At 41.7% G+C, this 24,572-nt stretch overlaps 1 protein-coding gene across 2 annotated transcripts in view; it reads left to right on the top strand.

Moving 5' to 3' along the window:
- Nucleotides 1-24,572, top strand: part of PLD1 (phospholipase D1) — a 211,065-nt gene that overhangs the window by 8,409 nt on the left and 178,084 nt on the right. Inside the window, exon 1 of one of the 2 annotated variants that reach the window (XM_040480752.1) lies at nt 6,003-6,182. The exons of the other annotated variant lie outside the window; for it this stretch is intronic. The gene's annotated coding sequence lies outside the window, so the exon portion shown is untranslated. Of the gene's footprint in view, nt 1-6,002; nt 6,183-24,572 lie in introns of those variants that run through there. 2 annotated transcript variants of the gene reach the window in all.

The following is a 24,572-nucleotide window of genomic DNA, read 5'->3' as shown; positions in this document are numbered from 1 at the left end:
TTCTGCTGTGATGGTTCTCAATTGGACATGTGGTTGGAGGGAAAGAAATACACCGACTTATACAATGTGCTTATCTGTCTTTTTTCTATTACATGGTACGATTGTGATTGGTTCCAAACATTTTAGATCACAACTGCATTCAATGTAATCCTTGACTCTATTCTTTTGCATAGGTAGGATTTTTCTGACTCTACCCTATTCATACCCTAGTCTTCCCTCCCACCCACCCCCCCACCCCCCAGTGCCCTCTCCCTACCCTCCATCACAGTCATTCTAAGGTCTGCCTAAACAAAATCACCTGGGAACTATTTAAACTCAGATTCCCAGGTTCTATCACATACCTACTAAATTGAGATGCTTGGGGAAGGGGGCTACTTGGTGAGTTCCCATTCCATGCACCTGCTTGGCCCTGTGGGCCCTTCTTGCCCAGCTCTGGTGTCTCATGTACTCTGTTTAGTGTCAGGTCAGTTGGGCCACTGGGCCCTGGTCACATGGGAGCTTTGATTTTTATGTTTGGCCTCAAATTCTCCTTCTGTGAAACTGCATTCAAAGGGTGACTCTTTGCCCCATAAATCTATTTGTCAGAATTCAGGTCTGTTAAGTCCTGGATTCCTGGCTAGGGGGAAAGCTCTGTGTAGCACAGGAAGGCTAACAGGGGAGTCGTGGGTGCTGGGTCTATCTCTGTTAGCCTTCGTGTTTGCCTTTCTGAACGGCAGTTGCCCATCCCTTGGGGTTGCCAGGAGGGTTCTGTTTCTGGAACATGGCACATTGGGTTCCACCTGGAGGCCTTTGCATGACGCCATTCCCTCTGCCTGGAACACCCTTCTCCTAAGTCCTTGCATGGCTTGTATCTTTTTAACATTTAGGTCCAAGACAAGATGTTCAAACGTTACCTCCCTACAAAAGCTTTCCCTGACCATGAAATCTGCTTCCTCACTCACTCTGCATTGCTTTGCCCACAGACTCATCCCTCTGAGCCCTTATTACGGGTTATTTTCATCCCAGCACTTAGCCCTATCTGAATTCTTCCTTGTGTCTTGTTTTCTTGAATTCGGAGTTTTCTACAAAAGAATGTAAACTCTGTGACATCAGGGTCTTGCCCGGCACGTAGTAGGTGCTCACTAATTACTTGTTGGCTGGATGCCTCTCCAAACTGCTATGTGAGTATATAATGGTAGCGTGAACCCTGGCTTCTCAGATGGCTCGACTGCTTTCCTAATTGTTCTTTTCTGAACTTGCAGATGTTATCATGTCTGTGGCAATGATTCTTTGTGGGGATATGACTGCCATTTGGAACAAGGGTCACTCTTGACCAATGGGAAATAAAATCTGTAGCTTTCTACGTGAAGGTCACCTTTCGTTTTCGGAGAGCTTATAAAGATTTGATTCAGCTGCACCCATTTGCCCTGTGGGTGAATGATCTATGACAGAATGGAGCAACAAAAACATAAAAGTGATGTAAAGTAACTCTGATTAATTTTGGTAAACTCCTGTTTCCCCTAAAGTCTTTTTGAGTTCTACCAGGAGCCATTTGGGCAGGGTGATGAGAATTAGGGGGTGTGCATCCCTCTGTAAGACACCAAGAGACCAGAAATGCATGTGGGAGAGGTTTGTCCCATCCCATCTCACCAGGCTTGACTAATGGTGAGGTAATTTTTGCAGATCTGTTGCCAAGAAGGCTAACAGAGTTGACAGTGAAAGCCATCACCCTGTGTTTGGAATGGCTCTTGCTCATGCTGGCATTGGAGAATTTATTAAGCAAAGTCCTTTGAGTGCTCAGCATGTGCTTGTGGGGGTAAGATGTGGTTCAGCCTGCCTGGAGCTTGTGGTCCAAGTCATTCAGTCCGCTGGAGTCAGGACTGTCCCACCATCTGGAATGGGCTGGCACTTGGTAATGATAACATGTTCCAGTTTTTCCACATAGTGGTTTTCAAACCGCTCTGTGTTTCAGGGGCAGGCTAGGATTGGAACTGGGGTGGGTTTGGAATGCAGAGAGCAGAGTTCTGGAACTTCTCTAAACCCCACTTTCTATAAAAGCATCTCACTAAAAACTAATTTTGTATATTTTCCATTCAAAAAATAAGCTTTTTGTTCCAGATTTACAGAAAAGTTGCAAAGTTCCTCTGTTACTAACATCTTACATTGGAACGGTACATTTGTTAAAATTAACAAACTAATATTACTGCATTATTATTAACTTAAAGTCCATACCTTACTCAGATTTCCTTAGTTTTCCCCTAACATCCTTTCTTTTCCGCCTTCTCTTGGCAATGATCGTTTCTCAGACTTTTCTGTGTTTTTGATGTCTTTGGCCGTTTGAAGGGGTACTGGTGTTTTGTAGAACGTCCCTCAGTCATAACTTTTATGATGTTTTTCTCCTGATTAGACTGGCATCATGGCTTTTGAGAGGAAAACCACAGAGGTAAAATACCACTCTCATCGCATTGTATCAAGGACAAGAACAAATTGTCACTTAGATTTTTCTTTATTTTTTGCAGGAGTAAAGTTAAAATGTAGGTATTTCAGGTGTTTTTTGGAGTGGTGGAGGTCAAAAGGCACCTTTTCCCCCTATTGTATACTGACTTTGCACTCAGTACTTGAAATTGTTGCTGAGATCAGCTATAGGGAAAGTTGTAGTCATTTGTTTTTTAAAAATTCTTTAGGATGTGGAATAACGTACAGGGGTTTAAGAATAACGTTTGGCTTTCCCGTCTCTTTTTCTTTAAATTCTCCTTAAATAGGAACTTTGAAAATGCTACTCAGCATCTTCTTACCCTTCTTACTGCTGGAAGAATGGTAGACTTGTTACAGGAAGCCTCACGCCAATCTTGCATGTTTTCTGTTTTCTAAAACAAATTTCCTATGTATAGCATTTTTCTCTGCTGAAGAATAAAATTAAATAAATTGTATATAAACCTATACATCACCTTTTTTTTAAAAGCATCTAAAGGCCTATCATATCCTAACATGCTTACGGACCTGGCTTAAAATAAAGGAAAAGCATCCTAAAAATATTTCATTCCCTTTACTTCTTTTACTGTTACAGATTTTCTTTTGTATTTCATTAGTCAATTTTGTTCTAAAATTCGGGGCTTTAACGTATTCTTGTCTCTGTGCCAGTTCACACATACAGAAATACTTTAGAGAGTGGTTTTAGTCATAGGCAAGTTCTCCTTTTTTAAAATCAAATTGGAGCAATTATATGTGGAGACCAGATGACCTGGCCATTTGGGCCAGGTATTGGTTAGTGTTTCAGGGGGAGTGGGTTACTCATGTGGCCCCAGTGCTCTGATGCCCTATTGAGGACTCAGTCTTCCTACAGAGAGTATGAGGCCCATCTCAGCATGGCTGACCCCATAAGTGGCCAAGTGAACTCAGGCCTATGAGTCAGTTCCCAGCAGGATCAAGCAATAGGCCCAGAGCTGGACCTTGACATCTGGCTAGAGACGCATGATGGGTTTACTGCTGCAATCAAATAAAGAGTAACAGTATTAATTTTGAACATGTTGAGAAGTCGTTATTGTATTGCATGATAATTAAGCACAAGTTAAGCATAAATGATAAGCACTTCACTTGATTGACTATAATTAGAATTATTTTAACATAGTGGGGCACCTGGGTGGCTCAGTTGGTCAAGTGTCCGATTCTCAATTCTTGGTTTCAACTCAGGTCAGATCTCACGGTTTTGTGCATTCGAATCCCACATCAGGCTCTGTGCTGACAGCGTGGAGCCTGCTTGGGTTTCTCTCTCTCTCTCCCTCTCTCTTTACCCCTCCCTCACTCACACTCTCTCAAAGTAAATAAATAAACTTAAAAAAAAATATTTTAACACAGCCAGATCAGACATTCAATTCTCATTCTTTCTAATCAAACTGGTGCCTATATTCATACTGTCTTTTGATTCCACCCAGGATTTTTTTTCTCCATTTATTTGTTTCTTCACTAAGTCATAGACTTACTGATTCATCTGATTACTTCTAGGTAGTAAGATTTTCCTTACACGGTGATTTCCTAGGGCCAAGGACCTAGAGAGGCTAAGAAATTGGTCCATAACTAAAATGACCATGTGTTCAATGAGCAGGAATGACCAGAAACAATGAATATAATTTCTCTTCTTCATCATAGCACACAGACCAAGCTGGGTGTGGGGCAGGGATGGAGAGACACGGTTTTACATAAGGCCTAGGCTTCTTTAGCTTTGGAGTCTCTTCACCACAGCCCTCAGAGCTGATGTGCAAGGGAGGTGTCACTGCCCCAGGGCAGGGAGGATGGTGACACCCCCCACCCCCTCAACTGAGGGTCTTTAGGCCCTGAATTAGCCTGTAGCCTCACCAGCTACCCTGAAGCCTCTTCTCCTCAGAGGTTAGGCTTGAGGACATAGTTTCTCAAAACAGAGGCTTGGTTTTCTTCAAAATGTAGATCCACCGCTTAATGCTGCCAAAATGAGTTTAGAATTACATTAGCAGAGGATGTTTAAGTGATGCTAATTCACTGAGCACACTCTTCTCAGCTCTGCAATGCCTCCTACAGCATTGACCGGTCCTCTTTGATCTTATCCAGCCCACTTTCCTGCCTTTGCTGATTATATAACAAGAGGACAATCTTACTCGTGTGTGGGTGAGGTTACCTGGACTCAGTAGCCTGAGCACTTTCCCCTTCTCTTTAAAGTTTCTTTAGGTTTCACATTTTAAGGGGTCAGTGATACTTCCATTTATCTATCGTTTTACAAGCGAGTCATGAAAAAAATGGAAAATGGGTTTTCCCACGTGATGGCTCACATGACAGCCATCACGAAACATAAGGAAGAACGGCACTTGAGGAGAAATAAGCCTTTAAGGATTCTAAAGATCGAAAGAGAAAGAATAAGCTCTCAAAAAATGTAGCCAACTTCAGGGTGCCTGGGTGGCTCAGTTGGTTAAGCGCCCAACTTCGGCTCGGGTCATGATCTCGCGGTTTGTGAATTTGAGCCCTGCATCGGGCTCTGTGCTGACAGCTCAGAGCCTGGAGCCTGCTTCAGATTCTGTGTCTCTCTCTTTCTCTGCCCTTCCCCCGTTCACTCTTTGTCTCTCTCATTCTCAAAAATAAACATTAAAAAAAAATGTAGCCAACTTTAGTCAATTTTAAATAGGAGGCCCAAAATAAATGAGAAATTTAAAAACTTATTCACATTAGTAAATGCCAGCTTTTTTTCACATTATTAAGATATTTGCAGATGTTTTGGTCAAAAGCTGCTTACTTGAAAAATGCATTTAAAAGAAAGATAGCTACAATAGGGTACGTTTTTAAAAAGACAGCCTCCTGAGTCTGCCTCTAAAGCCATTCGGTGAGCATAATTTACTTTTTCAGTCCTGCGAGACGTTTGAGGAACACAGATTCAGTGGCTGATTATTCTTCAGTTCCTGCAGGATCTCTCCTTTCATACAAGCAGGACATCTCTAAGTCAGCCTTCTTGACTAGCTCCACTAACCCATCCTTTTGAAGTTACAGACCAAAAATGACCTGATTTGTACAATTTGTCATTCTTAGGTAATTTAAGTGCATTTTCTACAACACGTGGGTGTTTATGCGTGAACTTAAATGGTCTATATTCACAATTAGAGACTGTGGTCATGCTGGAAAGAACCATGGTCCGATATTCACGATACCCCCGAGTTCTTGTTTTGTCTCTGCAACTGACTTAGTGTGACCCTGGGCAATTTATTTCCGGAAATTCCACTAGTGCTCTTGTCTGTTTCAGGCCCTGCCTCCAGAGCTGGGATAAATGAACTGTAGTCCTAGTCACTACCCTCGGGGGATTTACGGTCTAGTTCAGTGGTTCTCACACTCCACTGCGCATCAGAATCCCCTGGAGGGCTCATCAGAACGGAGTGCTGAGCCTCACCCTAGAGTTTCTGATTCAGTAGGTCTGGGCCGGGCAGAAAATTTGCATTTCTAACAAGTTCCCAGATGATGCTGATGCTGCTGGTTTGGGGACCATGATTTGAGAACCACTGACCTAATGGTTTAGCTGACACATCAGTAACCACAATTCAAAGATTAATGCTGTGAAATAAGTACAAGTAATGTGGACAACAGGGTGTGGAGAAGTGGATCAAAAGATGAATGAACTGGAGATCTAAGAAGACCTAATGGAAGCAAGAGAGGTCAAGCAGGATCTTGGCAAGTGGATAAAGCCTTGACAGGTAGGGCATTTGGGGGATGGCACCATCCCAGTCCTTTGATGCGAGGATGTGTGTGGGAGCTAGGGAGAGTCTAGCATCGGTGGGCTGAGTGTTGGTGTGGGGGAACAACAACCAGAAACAGATGGAATTGTTTCTGAGAGAAATGAGAGAATGAGAATGAGAGAGCTAGAAAGTTAAACTAAACATGTTTTTGGTTTTTGGATCTTGTCAGCAAGGGAACAGTATGATCAGAGCCATGCTTAAGAATGGCACCACCTCTGGCATTGTGATGAATGGCTTTGGAAGTGACAGTGGTTTCAGGAATTATTGGGGCAGCTCGATCTCCAAGCAGGAGTGGAGCTGAAGAAGAGCGTGAAGGTGGGAAGGATACGGTGGTGGGATGGATCTATGCACAAGTCATAGATGTGGGAGTTGATTGGCTGCTGGGGATGAGGGAGGTGGGAAGGTCAAGAGAGACTGAGGATTCAAGTCTGAGTTGTTGCGGAAGAAGGAGTGTGGACAGATAGATCCCTCAGGGAAAATAGATTGGATAAGAAAACGAACAGGTGGAACCTTGGTTTCTTTAGGAGGGCGCTGGACCAGATGCCTTTTTAAAGGTCTCTTTTTGTTTGATTGTAGTCAATGTTTTGGTTGCTTATTGTCTGAACATCACAGAATGTATTTGTGTGAAAAGCAAATGGTCTGTATGTAATAGGCAGTAATTAATATATTTGCTAATTGGTTGATCCTGGATAATCACTGGCTCGAAAATATTTACATCTGTAAGTAGTCTTCTTTTTGAACTTATAGTTTTGCTTAAAGTTTTCTAAGTATGTCTTTCTCCTATTTTATATACTATGCATGTGGACATTTTCTTCTTGTAATTCTATGCATGTATTTTAAATAACTATAGTAGATATTTTAAATCTTTTTGGCTTGTTCTCCTATTATAATACTCACAGCATATACTGGTATATTTGTGCACAAGCCTCTTTTTCCTCTGGATCATAAACTCCTTTTGAGTAAAGAACATGTCTGATTCATTTTTGTGTTTCTCACTGCACTCATCATGAGTGATTGTATAAAGGGGCCAGCAAATGTTTGAGGAACTGGACTGAATCACTGAGTAAAAGTCAATTACTATCTGTTTCTTTAGTGAGAGATAAAATGGCTCAGGCAATAAAAAGTAGTAGTTTAAAGGGAATGGAAACCCGTGTATTTTGGGAGGTTGAAAGAGGAAACGATTCAGTAGACTTTCAGGACTAGAACGTAGCTATTCATGGACACAGTAGGAACCAGAAGCAGAAGCCCATACAAACCAGGACAGCTTTCAGATCTGTCTTAAATTAGCCATTGAAAACCTTGGGCCAGACCTTTCTACTCTGGGTCTCAATTTCTTCATTTGTAAGGTTGTGGATATAGTAAACTACAGAATTTTATGCCTCTCTGCATGCCCCTAGAATTCTAAGCAGGGAACAGCATGAGCAAAGCATCAGAGATGGAAAAGAGTATGTGTATTCTTTGTGACCAGGGTGTGACATGCTAGGAAATGAAGCGGGCGAGGTAGCTGGAGGCCCCGTTTCAGAAGGGCATTACTGCTCAGATAAGGAGCCTGGGCTCTATCCTATAGGAATGTCTGTATGAAGCAGTTTAATTGGGAATGCTCTCTGGGAGCAGGAGTGAGGGACCAGGGAGAGTCATACCAGGAAGCAGGCATTATGGAGTTGGCTATTGCCAGGGGCAACTGATTGCTTGATTCCAGGGGATCGTCTCAGAAGAAGTCTTATGAAATGTATGTCAGCGCAGCTCACCTGGAGAAGGTGAAGGGAGAAGCTTTTATCGATTTCTTGTCTCCTGTTGATTAAAGGCAGCTCCACTTTTTCACTGGCTACCCCTAGCCTGACTGCTAGGTGGGTTGCCCCGGGCACCTCATGAGGCAGTATTGGAGAAGCCTGGGCTGGAGAGGCCCTGTCAGGTTGCACTTAAACGAAGCTGGACAGATTCTTCATGGGACTGGCTGCCATCACAATGGCAGGAATACGAGGTGAGTTTGAGAGGATTTAAAGCAGAGCATAAAAGGCAGCCGACCTAAGGAGCTATCAAGGGATTTTAAACAAAGGAATCACCTAGTCAGATTTCTGCAGTGGTGTGCTGGTAAATGTTTAACAACCAGCTCTACAGAAAAATAAATGTGCATGTGTGTATACATACGTATGTATATATGTCTGTTTTAAAATGTCTTCACATAAAGGTTGTGTAGCACACAATTTACAAATAAATAATAAAACATACAATTTTCTTGATCATAAAGTCCGTTTAGCTAATTGAGTCTAACAGGTTTCTGTTGGGTTTATGCTGAACTCTTGTATTTATAGCCAACCTATGATTACAATTGATAAAAGAGGGTAGTTGATTTTTTCCTGTTACAGTATGGAGTAAGATCAAAGTGAAACAATGAAGGCATATCCCAGACCTTCACTTGTTCATTATGCATCTTTGTGAATTGGATAGTATTAGAAGAATTATTTCCTTAACTTTTCATTTAATTCACAACATAGTTACTACAGGCACCACATATTAACATTTTCTCCATCAGTTTTAAAAAAAATTGTTTTTAACATTTATTTATTTTTGAGAGACAGAGCGAGATAGAGCACGAGTCGGGGAGGGGCATAGAGAGGGAGGAACAGAGAATCCAAGGCAGGCTCCAGGCTCTGAGCTGTCAGCACAGAGCCCAACGCGGGGCTCGAACTCACGGACCGTGAGCTCATGACGTGAGCCGAAATTGAACGCTTAACCGACTGAGCCACCCGGGTGCCCCACTCCACCAGTTTTTTAAGGCTAGACAATCGACAAAACAAAAATCAGACTATGATTTATAGGGTTTGTCAGTGTCCATGTGAAAACCCTCCCATTACAGCCAACTTCAAGTTGCTGTAGCACATTTCATGGTATTTTCACATGTGGGCAACATAGATCTAAATAACCGCAAGGTCATAGATCTTAGCGAAATGGAATTAAAGTAGTCAAGAAGTGATGCATTTTAAGGACTTACTATCTTTGGGTTTAATATAATTTATTTCACTGTAAGTTTATATAATTTAGTCTTTCATAAATGTTATATTTAACAACTGATTCATAACATTTTTGAAAATTTACCAGGGAGTTCTCAGGAGCCGGGATGAGCCAGCCTAGCACATGACTGGAGTTATAATTTTAGAAGATCACTTTGGTAGCGATCTGTAGAAATACTTTGCAAGGGGGTGTAGGGAAAAAGCATCTGAGTTATAGTAGGTATGAAAAGCAGAACACAGACGGGGAGAATGTCTTCAGACTCTACCGGCATGAGGATTCAAATGAAGTCAGGTTAATAGAGACAATGCAAATTTTACTGGTCTGTGTTCAAATGTGGATATGTAGGACCTTTATTAAGTCTCCTCCAGGTACTCTGGGAATGTTAGAGATATCTCACCTGTGCTTACAGAGCTTGTGTCCTTGGCTGTCTTTGGCTTTGGCTTCTTTGTTGATGACCATGGGCCAAAAGGATTTGAGGGTGAATCCCTACCCCTGCCATAGCTGTGGGTGCCTTCCTGGAGCCTGGGATCCATGCCAAGGAAGCCATGTGCCAGGCCTTATTTTCCTGTTTGCAAATCTGGGGGAGGAGACACTAGAAAGATTTTGGAACCTGGTGTGTGCCTCACATGCCTTGCATAAATTTGTGTCAAGGAGCCTGAAGTTGCTGGGTGTGTTTTTCCGTGACTCACAGAGGCAAGGGGGAAGATAGCCTTCTGCATTTCTTCAAGCAGCTGCTGACTGCAGCCCCTTTTCCCTCTCCTGGTTTGGCCCCCAGAAGTCACAGCGGTCTCCCTGTCCAAAGGCCCCCTTCTCCCCTTGCAGATTAGCTGGTGCAGATGAAGGCCTGAAGGCCAGGAGCCCCCTGATCCATCCACACGGATGGATGAATTTCATTTTTGGGTCATCCAGCCCCCACTACTCTTAGTAGAAAAGTAAGGTAGAGTAGATGCAAGTGTGGTAATGGCCTTTGGGTGCACGGTGGTGCCAGTAACTGAGGTGTGGAATATGGAGGGCGGTGCATGTGTGGCCGGGCTGTGGGAAAGGGAAAGAGGATGCAACTGAGGTGTGAGGCATATTTGAATTGTGCTCAGTTTTGAACTTGATAAACTAGGTGCCTCTGGAACAATAAGTTCAGTGGGTTGTGGACATTTGGGAGAAAGAGAGGAAAGAAATGGCGATATTGAGAGTAGTAAAGCGGGTGAAGCCGTGATGGAGACAAACACCTCTCCTGTGAGAATGGTGAATGGGAGACATTGACAGGTAGACTAGCCAGAGCTCAGAACCCCAAGGAACACCAGTGTTCAGGAATGGTGTCAGGGGTGAGGGGCCCCAGAACCAGACAGGGAGGAATGTCCAGGCAACTCTGAACGGAAGGAAATGGCACAAAGGACCTGAGGCACCACCGTTGTGGTTCATGCTGGGAACAGTTTGGCCCATTGTGTTCACACTTACAGTTTCCCAAGTTTATCTATTCAGACTTATGATTATGTTAACTCAGCTCCTTTCCTCCCTCTGAAAAAAAGGAGTCAGAGACTCTGCAGTATCATAAATGACCCAGGGTCAGGAAGACCTCTGACACTTTTGCACCACGTCAATACTTTGATCCGGCCTTTTATAGTCCATGTGAGGAGCAAACAAACTTACTTTAAGCTAAAGGGAAATGTCAACTTTTTCCTGTTTGATGTTTCTTGCTGTGTTTTCCATATTAATCACTTCATTTTCCCTTTGGCCATGGGCCTGATATTTTTTTTTTTTTCTCTCACATTTGTCATCTGCGTGGTATGTCAGGCAGTTTTTCACCCTGAGAGAGTGACATGGTAGAGCTCAAGCATGCAAGGCCATCACCAAAAGTGTGTGCGACCCTTCGTGGTTATGTTCATGAACATCCCAAAAGCCCAGTGCTACTGAACGGAATTATAGGCTTTGAAATGACTGTGTGGTTTCCATTCAGCAAAGAATCTACTCCAGGCACATTCAAGGGTTGTTGGTTTGGGAGACGTTCGATGACTCCAACATGAAAAGGCAGAGCCTATCTAAAGGGATAGTAGAGTGAATTTTCTACATCACAAATGTGTCGAATAAGTGGATTTGGATGTGACCACAGGCTCGCCATATGAAATTCTACTCTATGGGAATGAAAGTTAGTGGCTTCGTGAAGACATTTAGTGCAGACTGTGAAAACGTTCTCGTATTCTTTTGCCAGAGCATAGAAGCATGGAGAAATAAAGATGGACCTGTGCTGTAACTGTTTGTCCGCTCTAATCCTCTTAAACACTTATGTGTCTCCATGCACATAGCGATGGAATTAAATATAGCTATTCCTTCTAATGCACCAGCATGAATGTGTTCGTTTACTGCTCTGGGAAGAGGAAAACTGGAGAAAAAAGTCCTTGGATCAGTTAGGTATTGTGTTTAGCTACAAGTATCAGAGACCCACCCCAGATAGTGACTTTACGTGTCCTGTAAGAGCAGCCTGGAAGCAGGCAGTTGTGAGCTGGCCTGATGGTTGTGGGCACCCCCAGCTGGTGGCTCTCTCCAGCTCTCCAGTCTGCTGTCTCCAGGTTATGGCCCTTGTCCAAGATGGCTGCTGGAGCGCCAAACCTCATGTTTACAGGGCAGGCAGAGGGTGAAGAGGGGGAAGATGGGCTGTCTCATGCCTCAGAGTTCCAGGACTCCTTACTTGTATCTCATTGGTGAGAGCTGAGGCACACTGGCCTAGCTGTGGCATTGTGTTTAATTCACTCCATCTCTAAATTATTATAAAACTCATTTTTTAAAATTAATTCACCTCCAATCTTCTGTTCTCCCATTGCATGAGATTGGGAGAGAGCTTATGGAATAGTCAGATTCTTTAGTGACAGAGCTAGTGGGTTACATGGATTAAGGGATTTATTATAAGGAATTGGCTTACTCAGTTGTGGGGCTTGCTAAGCATGCTTAAAATCCATAGGTCTTGAAATTCAGGCAGTCAAGAAGAGTATATCATGACCAGGCTGGAACCCCAAGAGCAGGAGCTAATGCTTGGAGTCTCTGAATTCAGGAAGGGTTTAAGTCTTTTTTTTTTTTTTTTTTTTTTTAGAGCTTTCAGCTAATTACGTCAGTCCCACTCAGTATTTCCTTTGACTAAATTCAACTGATTACATACATCTGCAAAATCCCTTCACAGCAGCACTAAATTAGTAATTGACTGAATAACTGGGAAAAGGTGTGTGCTTGCTTTAAAAAGGCTGCTGCCTCGCTTCTTTCCTCTAGCACTCGTGAGAGAATATCCGTGGCCACCAACTCATGCTGGAAACATACAAGAAAGGTAATTTGGGGGCATGTATTTAGGCTAGCCAAGTAGACACATCACAAAGTCATCGAATGCCACAATTTAATTGTCACCTAGAGCGAGAGAGCTGGGGTGTTTCCTCATTTCTGGTATTCTGGAAGAAGGTGGACTGATACCATCATTGGTAGCCAATGAGAGCCTGGTTTTGTGCATTTTAATTATTTTCTCTCTCTGTTTATTATAGATAGTTAAGACTTTAGTTTTGATGTTTTCATTAAGCAAGTAAAGGGCTTTGAGGCTCATCAGCCACTATGAACTCATCAGAGTTAACAGAACTTAAAATTCGCTTTTAAAACTAATGGCAAGATGTCCAATTTTTTTTCATAGCACTAATTATTTTTCTCACCTGTACCTTTTTTGTCTTTTTGTAGATAGAGATATGAATGGTGCCTTTCATTCTTTATTCAAGCTAATAATAGCTTTTGTAACTATAGGAAAAATTAGCATTGCAGATTTGTTTTTACTGATCAGATTCAGATGCTCACTAATCTATTATTGGAAGAGTCCTCTATATTGTTTTGTAAAATAATGGTTCTATTGATATATGGTTGACATATGATAAAGTTCACCTTTTTAGAGTGATTTTTAGTATATTCACAAAGTTTTGTATTACCACTAATTCCAGAACTGCCATATTCTTTTGTATTAAATATAGATGTGAGTATCTTTAGACAGTGAAGAATTTGAAAAACTTAGTTCTGTTATCTGATTTAAATTCACTTGAAAAAAGAAATTGGTGGCTTTTGGGAAGAGCAGAGTGACAAGTGTTTGGGCTTAATTTTGTGGAAAGAATACACATAAAGTCTTCATTATGGGATTTTCTACCAAATTTAAGTATATTATTCCCTCAGATGTAATTCAGAATCAGGCCTTTCATTCATTTGTCCAGCAAATATTTATTGAACTTCACTCTGTGCCAAGCTAGTGTCCAATGAGACTTTCTCAGAAACCTTGTGGTCAGGTGGGTGGAGGGATTGGTAAAGTCCCTGCGAGCCCAGGAGGCACGAAATTGCCAGAGCTAGTATAACCCATGAGTGGAGATTTCATAACTGTGGATTTGCAGGAGGGAACGGACTACAGGTTTTGAGAACACATCTGAACATTCCATGAGGAACCCAGATCTTCTTGGGGGCTGGTTTAACAGCAGATGGGAACAAAATTACTAAGGTCATAGACCTTAGTGGACATAGATTCTGAGAAGGGCAGTGAATGTTGCTGCAGTTAATGAGATACGAATTGAAGGGTTCCCACTGCGATGTGGTTTATATCCTTCCTCTCTGCTTAAACATAACCTGTCAGAGAGGCCTTCCCTGGCCATCTTTCCAATGTAGGACCTTGTCCTGCTCCATCACTTGCTCTGCTGTTTCTTCTGAGCTCTATGCTGTATGTTTGCTATTGCAGCCTCCCTCCCCACTGCTGCCAACAATGACAGCCCCCTTGGAGCAGGTGCTGTGCTTTGTTTGCTGTGCTGTCTCCAGTATAATGTCTAGTACCATGTCTGGCACATGGTGCTGATAAAGAATCGTTGCATGCATGAATGACCGATCTAAAAAAAAAGTGTGTGACTTAAGAACTTCCCAAAGGTCCCACCTCCTACGTCCATTTATCTTTGGTGGTTATAAGTTCAACATCTGAGTTCTGGGGGGGACACAAACAATCAGACCATAGCAAGACCTTTCTTAATGTGGCAGTCACGTGGCTTTATACACACCTCCTCTCTACTTCGCTCTTTCTCCGCTCTGTGCCAAGATTCTCAGGGCCAGACCATGCCATGTGCTCTCTAGCCTTAGGGCTCTTTGAATAAGATGCCCTTCCTCCCTTGTCCACTTACAGATAAAAATATCCCATGCTTTCCTGGAGTCTTCCCTGACCACCCATTTTTCCTGCATGCTGGATCACTTCTGCCCCCCTCTGTTGTTCACACAGCCCTTTCATGCACAGCTTTGTGGGTGCACAGCATACTTTTGTTGTTGGGCCCCATAGGCAGCCTCCTTCATGAGTTTGCCAGCTTTTTGAGGACAGTGTCTGTCTTACTCATTTTTGAATCCCCAGTGCCTAGCAGAGTGCATAACAGAGAGCAGGTATTCAGTAGATACTGGATGGAAGAAATAAAATTCAAATAAGCAGTCTTACTAATGGATGCAAACCAACCTCTATAAATGGCCACAGAGAATTTAAGTGCAGACAGAACCTTGGACTTGGCAGTAGAAGTATATAAATACGACTCTAGGAAGTGGGAGCGTCCTCGGGGGTGATGTGTTTTTGTGTATGTGGAGAACCACAGATCAGCAAATGTGTCAAAGCTATTTTTGTCTAGGACTGAACTGAATTTCATCCTCATTTTGATGGTACTTTCCCGGGTCAGTGTTCAGGAGACATGAAAAGTTTTTTTAGAACCATTCAAAGAATGTGTAATCAAAGTTTGTTGTTTTGTTCTGTTTGTTGCTATGTTTTTGTCTGCCGGCTTTTGTTCTTATTTGGGAAGTTAGAAAAGCAGAGGCAAGCTGTTTAGTTTCTTGACTGAATGGATTCAGCTGTATGAGTGATCAGAGCCTCCTGTGCATTAAGGGAAAGTTCATCCGTGCCGCCTCCCTGGTGTTGTCAGCCTGTGGGCCTGACCTGGTTTCTCAGCAGTTGGTAAACTGATAATCCTGTTTATGTCTATCACCCATCGGCATCCTTCTTTTAGTCCTCACCCAGAGAAAACGCAGGCGCACTCACAAACACAAAGGTTCCTTTTGTTCTTCAGGCTGGCAGTGATAATAATTAAAAAAATTGTTTTCTCTTTTTTTAGTCCAAATTTGTTCTTGTACTACCTGAATTTCATTTGCTAATGAAAGAAAAGGTATTCCCTTTTCCCAAATGAGAATTCAGGCCCAATGAATTTGCTGCCTCGTAGGAAGAGTCTGCCCTCACCCTGTATCAGCCTGTGTGGTTTATACTAGAAACACCGCTGCCCCCTCCCTGAAATACACACTGTACCATCAACGTCAACCACCACATCCATGAAGACCCTACCATGAACATTGAAAAGGGAAAAATATCCTTAATTTTTTTTTCTGGGCATGTTGACATCAGATACATTATAGTATGCAAATAGACTTTAGGTTCCTTTCCTGGTGCTTATTAAATTCATCCCCTTCTCACTTAGGTTAATATTATGGTTGTGAGGTTTTTCTTGGTTGCTGCATTTTGTCCTCAGTTCTTACAGTGTGAGAGAAGCATCAGCCACTTGGGGGCACCCAGGTATTTATTTAATGGAAAAAAAAAAACCCAGCAGGAATTGCCAACAGAAAGTCATTTGATCTTAAGAAAAAAGGGTAAAAATACTCAGTGCAGATAGGCCATTTCAACATATCTAATTTGGAAAGTCAGTCTGTGTTGAACACAGATGACCACATTCTAAAGAAGGAAATTCACCAGACAGCCTAGTTTACTGTATACAGAATCCGTAAAACCCTAGCCAGGTGCCTGTTAGTAGGTACTTCTGCACAGACCTGCAGCCTTGGGCATCTCAGAGAGAGACTAGCAGTGGAAAAGCAGAATGAGCTGTGAGAATTCAACTGTGAGCTTCCCCGGGGCCAAGACCACATTTTCTTACTCTCTGTGGTGTACTGGGGATGTGCATTCCATGACTGTTTGTTCAATGAAGGGCTAGATGGATGCCTTGGGTGAACGTATAAGGAACAAAGAATGGATGGACAGAGAATGGAAGATTTAAGGCAATGATGACTTATTAATAAAGGGTTTAATTAGCAGGAGACATAACCACAAGGCAATGCATGTATTGTAAGATATATTTGCCTGGCTAGAATATTTGCATGGGAGACCAGAATTGGTAGAGAAATTCCCGTGTTACCTATTCCAGTTGAAATTTTGTCAGGTTCAGCTTTGTATTATATATGTGATATAGATATAGATATATATACCTATATCATATATATGTGTTATATATATGTGATATATATATATATATATCCCTTCAGTTATTTTGGATGGACTACTAATTGGGTATTTATATATGTATATATCTATATATATGTATATATATGTGTATATATGTATATATCTAATATATATATCATATATATATGTATATATGTATATATCTAATATATATATCAGATATATATAATATATGCATTTGAGTATGAAATCAAAATCACAGAAGCTCAAACAACACGAATGTTTAAATCATAATTTTTATGGTACCATCCAACATAAATTTACGATTATAATGTTGTTTTGAGGCATAAGAGATTCTGAAATGCCTTTTGAATTCTTAAATAATAATTAATTATGTTAAGCATTTTTAGCGTTCTTACTTCTTTGCTCTATTCTAATTCCTTGAGAATTCAAGGCCCAAGTAATGGCTTCTGTGGCTCAGTTGCTTTATAAATCCCCGACCCAGTAATGGAGGGTCTGTCTGACCAGCCGTTTGAGATTGGCTCCAGCCTGGTTCTCGCTTCTTGAATCTTTTCTTTAGCTCTGCAGCTTCCAAAATGCACTATCATTAATTCAGCCAGGGGTGAATGAACCCTGCATATCTGCTGGAAATCAAACTCACTGGGACTGATGAAGACCAGGATACTATTTTATTTATTTAAGAAATTATTATTTCTGTGTAGTTGGGATCGTTTATTGGTAGCTAGAATATTCTTATATTAGGAACACGTGCCCTGAAGCCACATTAAGGTCACAAGGGTCCTTGGAGAGGGCAGGGCAAAGAGAGCTTGATGGCCTTAATCCTGAAGCACCATTTCCATGTTGGAAGTTCAATCCCAGAAGCATTTGAGTGTCTGTTGCATGTAAAGGAAAGGGAGCCGCTGTTGAACCCTTTCTATGCAGCAAGCATTGTGCTTGGTGCTTTTCCACATTTGATTTTAGCATGCTTGTGGCACTTAAATCACTGTGGAATGTGTAGGGCTGAAGGAAGCAGCCTCTGTCCTCAAGGACATTCTAGACCTGTGTTGTCTAGTTTGATAAGGATATGTGTGGCTATCAAGCACTGGAAATGTGGCCAATCCAAGCTGAGGTGTGTTCTAAGTGTAAAATGTGCACTGGGTTTCTAAGATTGAGCACAAAATAAATGTAAAATGTGTCCTTAATAATTTTTGTATGGATCATATGTTGAAATTACATAGTATATTGGATATAAATTAGGTTAATAAAATGTCATGAAATTATTTTCACTTGTTTATTTTTACTTTTTAAAAACTGTTTGTTTCTTTTGAGAGAGAGAGAGAGAGAACATGAGTGCAAGAGCGGGCAGAGAGAGAGAGAGAGGGAGAGAGAGAATCCCAAGCAGGCACCATGCTGTCAGCACGGAGCCCAATGCAGGGCTTAATCTCACCGAGCCACCCAGGTTCACATCTATGACCCACACTGTATATTTGATGGACAGTGCTGTTGTATAGGTAAGGCACGTACATAAATTGTTGGAACCTCATCATGGGCATTTCGGTTGGGGTAAACTTTTTGAAGGATAATTTGGCAGTAGCCCACGATTAAAAAATCTGGATCTCTAAGTGTATTAACTTACTACTGGACACAGAATGCTGAGCTTAAAAATAGGCACACCCACCATTGTGTTGAACTTTCCCTTATTAGTCCCTCTGAAATGTATACTTGTATTGTCAACAGCTGTTTATTGATTAGGTATTATGCCAGGCACTGTGGGAAGCATTCGGAGTCCAATACAAAGATAAATCGTGAAGAGTTCCAGATTGAAATAGTAGATGATCCTGTGTCAGAAGGGAGATTCTATGGGTACCCAACAGCTATACCAGCTACAACTGGATAGCCATCTTAAGAGGTGCAGATGCAGAGTTTTGGCAGTTCCAGAGGACTGTGGTCACTGTTTGGCTTGGAGTCTGTGTTTGAGATGGAACCTGATGAATGGATAAGAGGATGTGCATAGGCAGAGACTGGGCAAGTGGAAGGGATGGCCCAGGTGGAGGGAACGGCAAGAACAGAAGATCAGAGGTGAGGCAGGAGGGGTCTTGTAGGAGGAAGGGGGCAGTCACATGCCTGGAACATGATGTTTGTCCAGGGGGTGGTAAAGGCCTGGACTTGAATAGAAGGCCGGGCTGGGGAATCTGGACTTTTTCCTGTAGAGCTTAAATGCCAGTGAGTGTGTGGTGTCTTAAAACAGTTTCTAAAATACCCAATTAGTAGTCCATCCAAAATTCTGAATGCCTGGGGGTGCCTGGGTGGCTCAGTTGGTTAAGCATTCTACTTCAGCTCTGGTCATGATCTTGTGATTTGTGAGGTGGAATCCTACATTGGGTTCTGCTCTTAGCACAGAGCCTGCTTCAGATCCTCTGTCTCCCTCTCTCTCTGCCCCTACCCGGCTCATGTTCTATCTCTCTCTGTCTCTCTCAAAAATAAATAAATGTTAAAAAATCATTAAAATTCTGAATGCCTGAAACAGTGACAGCATTTTTTTTTCCCTTGAGAGTGAGGTGACTTAATGCTTAAATCTTTTTTCAAAAAAAATTCTTTTGAAGGAATGACTTCAAGTTTAGGTTCTTCAGATCCTTCTAATGTGGTATTTAAGTAGTAAGTCATTCTCTTTAGGATTGGGAAATATAAGACCAGAAGGGATGTGTTAAGACATAGGAGAATAGATTTTTCTCTCATAGCCAGTTTGTTGAGATGAAAAATCATACCAACTCTTTTTAAATTTTTGTTTGTTTATTTATTTTTGAGAGAGAAAGAGAAAGACAGAGTGTGATTGAGGGAGAGGCAGAGGGAGAGGGAGACACAGAATCTGAAGCAGGCTCCAGGCTCTGAGCTGTCAGCACAGAGCCTGACATGGAGCTTGAACCCATGGACCATGAGATGATGACCTGAGCTGAAATCAGATGCTCAACTGATTGAGCCACCCAGGCACCCCTGTTTCTCATTTTCTTATTGATGGACATCTGAGCTGTTTCCAGTTCAGGTTATTATGAATAAACTTGCCATGAACAAACACAAAAGTCCTTTGTGGGTATGTTTTCTTTTCTCTTGACTAAACAGGCATTAAATTATTGAGTTATGGGTGTGTGTGTGTGTATATATATATATATATGTATATATATACACACACATATATATATGTTTAGTTCTATAAGAAACTGCCAGAACTTTTTCTAAAATGGTTGTATTGTTTTACACTCAGATAAACAGTATATGAGAATTGATTGTTCTACATTCTTGCCAGCATTTGATTTTGTCCATTCTGGGGCATGCATATATATATATATATATATATATATATATATATACATATATATATATATATATGTATATGTATATGTATATATATATATATAGTGATATTTCATTGTACTTTTTATTTAAATTTTTTTGATGAATATTAACATTAAGCACTCTTTCATGTGCTTACTAATCATTAGTTTATCTTCCTCTGTGAAATGTCCCATCAAATATTTAGCTCTCTTTTTATTGAATTGTAGTCCTTTTTCAGATATATGATTTGCATATATTTTCTTCCAGCCTGTGATTTACCTATTCATTTTCTTACTGGTGTCTTTTTGATGAATAGGAATTTTTAACTTGGATGAAGTCTAATTTTCCTCCTTTTGTGTTTATTGCCTTCTGTGTCATATCTAAAAGCTTTATAGTTTTAGCTTTAACATTTAGGGCAGTAATCCATCTGAAATTAATTTTTTGTATGTGGTGTGAGGTTGGAGCTGAGATTTATCTATTTTTGTCATGCAGGTATTTAGTTGTTTTAGCATCATTTGTTATAAATTCTTTCTTTTTCTATTGGATTTCTCTGTTGATTGGTGAAAGTTCAAATGCCCTTGTAAGTGTGGATCTGTTACTGAGCTGTCTGTTCTGTCTCATCGGTCTATTTGCTAATCCCATGTGAGTATCACACTGTCTTGATTATTGTAGACTCACTTGTCAAAGTCTTAAAGTCAGGTAATTTAGGCCCTCCAATTTTGGTCTTATTTTTTATGATTGCTTTGCCTAGTCTAGGTCATTTGCTTTTCTATACATATTTTAGAATTCGCTTGTCAATTTCTACAGAAAAGTCCAGTGAGATGTTTGTGATTGGGATTGTTGAATCTATTAGATAAGTTTGTGAAGAACTGACAATAATATTTAATTTTAAAATCCATGAACATGGTATATCCACTTATTTAGATCTTTAATTCCTCTCAGCAAGGTCTTGTAGCCACATTCTCATTTGAACTCACTCCATTTGGGTTTTGGGTTCCCGTTCCCCTGAAACCACTCTTGTCTAGTCACCAGTGACCTCCATGCTGCTGTATCCAATGGCAAGTTCAGGCATCCTCTTTCTTCATTTCTCAGCTGCCTTTGACATCATTGATCATCCTATCCTTGAAGCATTTTGTTCACCTGGCTTCTGTTCCTCAAGCTTTCCTGATTTTCTTCCCATCTAACTATCTGCCCCTTTTTGGCCTCCTTTGCTGTATCCTTCTCTTCTTCCAAACATTTAGATGTTAAAGGGCCTGAGCCTCAGTCCTTAGACTTCTATGCTTTATCCATTCTCAGTTAAATGGTATAAATATGTTATTTAAAGCCAACTGACTCCCAATTTTATATCTCAGTTCAGAATCGCAGACTTATAGATGCAAACCCCAGAGTTACATATACAGTTTCTTACTTATCCGCATTGGGGCATCTAAAAGGCATATCAAACAAACGTAATCTATGCATAATGGAGCTCTTAATTTGCCTCTGAAATGTATTGTTCCTCCTTACTCTCTATTACCCACTGTGCTGCCAGCTCAATAAATGGGCTTTTCTCTCTGTTGCTCAGATGCCAATCTTCTAGTTTTCCTGGACACCTCTTTTTCTTTTACACCCCACACAGAAGACCGGCAACCCACACCAGAAAATGCTCTTGGTTCTATCTTCACAATATACCTTAGATCTCTCTGTGTAGCTGTCCTTCTAGTCCAAGCCACCAACATCTCCCACCTGGCTTACTGTAGGATTCTCCTAAGTAGTCTTTGTCCCAGTCTGTTCGTTAGCCACACAACTGGAGTTTTAAAATGTCACAGTGTTGGGGCGCCTGGGTGGCTCAGTCGGTTAAGCGGCCGACTTCGGCTCAGGTCATGATCTCGCGGTCCGTGAGTTCGAGCCCCACATCGGGCTCTGTGCTGACAGCTCAGAGCCTGGAGCCTGTTTCAGATTCTGTCTCTCCTTCTCTCTGACCCTCCCCCGTTCATCCCCTCTCTCTCTCTCTGTCTCAAAAATAAATAAAACATTAAAAAAAAATCTTAAAATGTGACAGCATTTCATTCCCCTGATGGCTTCAGTCCCCTGAACCTTTCAGGGCTTCCCATTGTATTTAGGGGGAAAAATTGTGCAATGGTTTACAGAGACTTATGTGATCAGACCTCCCTGTTTGCTCTCTGACTTCATTCTCTTCTGTTGCTCTTTCTTTCACAGCACTCTGACTACACTGGCCTTTCTGTTGTTCTTGAACATTCCAAGCTTATTTTGTTCAGGGCCTCTGCTGTTTCTGTTTCTTCTGCCTGGAATCTTTCTCTCAGATAATTACGTGGCTTATTACCTTACTCCATTCAGATCTCTGCTTAAGTGTCATTTCACCAGAGAGGTTTTTTCTGACTACCCTACCTAAGGGCGTTATCTGGTTTGATATTTAATTGTTGATAGTCTTTCTCTCCTAGAATACAAGCTCCCTGAGGATAAGGAATTTCGGCTTGGAATTGTTAATGCTCTTAGCCATGCCTGTCATATAATGGGTGCTCCATAAATATTTGTTAGATGGATGATTGTGGGCAAGTTAACCTTGCTGGTCCTGTTCTCTTCTGAGAAATGGGAAAGTAATGGTACCTACCTCATAGGGCAGATGTGAATGTCAAATAAAATATTGGGTGTAGTAAGATAGTGTTGGCTGTTATTATAATTACTATTTAATAATATGAATGATTTAAGTCTCATAAAACAACACAGAAATATGAATGCCATATAAGGTAGTATTAATTTCCCTGGCATATGCTTTTTACAATGGTTGATTTTAGAGGTATAATCTATGATCCAGTTATTGATCACTTAGTTGGAGGAGATAGATATAACTACATGAAACGCTAAACGCCATAGGATATTTAAATAACCAAACCAGACAATAATAGAAAAGCCATCAGGTATGACTAGTTTCCTAATATATTTGCTGCTGATTGTTCTAGGTGTAGTAAATAAAAATGTTTTTTTCCTAAGCCAGGTGGATCTGAGAAGGCTTTGGGGAGGATGTGGGTTTGGGCTGCCCCAGGAAAAGCTGGGGAGGATTTTAATCTTTTACTGGTTGTCAAGGGAAGGGCATCACAGATGGGGGCAATGGCACAAACCCAAAGGGGAGGAAGAACTTAGGGGGTTGGAAAAATTGAATAAGCCATTGGGACTGGTGGAAGATGTCTAATGAAGAAGCTGTTTGAGAGCAATACGAAGAAAATAGGGTAGGAACAGAAGTAAGTGGCTTGAGGCTACAGGAAGTGCCACCACACAGGAATCCTTCCGTAGATGGGCAAGCTAGGCAGGAAGTGCTTCTGGGTGGTTAGGAAAGAAGGTAACCTATCAGGGGCTTGTTGCTGCCAGATTCAGTCCTTCCTTCCCCTGCAGGGGAGGTGGCCAGGGAGTTACCCTCCAGGGCACTCACAGTGGATGGCTGTGCTGACTCCACGTGCCATGGATAGGCAGCAGCAGCAGGAAGGCTCCATGCTTCCTTTCCAGGGTCTGGAAACCAATTTTGAACTTTCTTTTTTACTCACAAGAATTCCCATTCTAGTTCTTAGGTGATGGGAGTAGAAGGCAAGTGATCATTTTTACTATGGCTCCTTATTGAAGAAAGAAAGAATAGGGAACTTAGAAATTAAAGGCCCATTAATAAACATAATAATTTATGTTTTTTTAAATGTTGTTTATTTTTTTTCAACGTTTATTTTTGGGACAGAGAGAGACAGAGCATGAACGGGGGAGGGGCAGAGAGAGAGGGAGACACAGAATCGGAAACAGGCTCCAGGCTCCGAGCCATCAGCCCAGAGCCATCAGCCCAGAGCCCGACGCGGGGCTCGAACTCACGGACCGCGAGATCGTGACCTGGCTGAAGTCGGACGCTTAACCGACTGCGCCACCCAGGCGCCCCTAAATGTTGTTTATTTTTGAGAGAGAGAGAGAGAGAGAGAGAGCAAGCAGGAGAGAGGCAAAGAGAAGAGACACAGAACCCGAAGGAGGCTCCAGGCTCTGAGCTGTCAGCACAGAACCCGACACGGGGCTTGAACTCCCGGACCGCGAGATCATGACCTGAGCTGAAGTCAGATACTTAGCTGACTGATCCACCCAGGCTCCCCATAATAATTTTTTTTTTAACATGCATGTTAAGAAATAACTTGTTTTTCAAAAGACCATACTATATTGGTCATATAAAGCCATATTCTAAAAAAAATTTTTTTAACATTTATTCATTTTTTGATAGAGACAGTGTGAGTGGGGGAGGGGGAGAGAGAGAGGGAGACACAGAATCCGAAGCAGGCTCCAGGCTCTGAACTGACAGCACAGAGCCTGACGCAGGGGCTTGAACTCACAGACTGTGAGATCATGATCTGAGCCACAGTCGGACGCCCAACCAACTGAGCCATCCAGGTGCCCCAAAACCATGTTCTAAAAAGGAAATGCATACATTGTATGAGAAGGGGCCAAGTATTCTGTGAATTGATCAGGTTATTAAAAAATAAAGATAGGGGCGCCTGGGTGGTGCAGTCGGTTAAGCGTCCGACTTCAGCCAGGTCACGATCTCGCGGTCCGTGAGTTCGAGCCCCGCGTCAGGCTCTGGGCTGATGGCTCGGAGCCTGGAGCCTGTTTCCGATTCTGTGTCTCCCTCTCTCTCTGCCCCTCCCCCGTTCATGCTCTGTCTCTCTCTGTCCCAAAAATAAATAAAAAACATTGAAAAAAAATTAAAAAAAAATAAAAAATAAAGATAGGTTATTTAGTCAACCATGAGA

This window comes from Herpailurus yagouaroundi, unplaced genomic scaffold, assembly GCF_014898765.1.
Source record: "Herpailurus yagouaroundi ecotype Mexico unplaced genomic scaffold, PumYag 159, whole genome shotgun sequence".
Lineage (NCBI taxonomy): Eukaryota > Metazoa > Chordata > Mammalia > Carnivora > Felidae > Herpailurus > Herpailurus yagouaroundi.
This window is presented reverse-complemented; position numbering and strand designations above follow the sequence as displayed.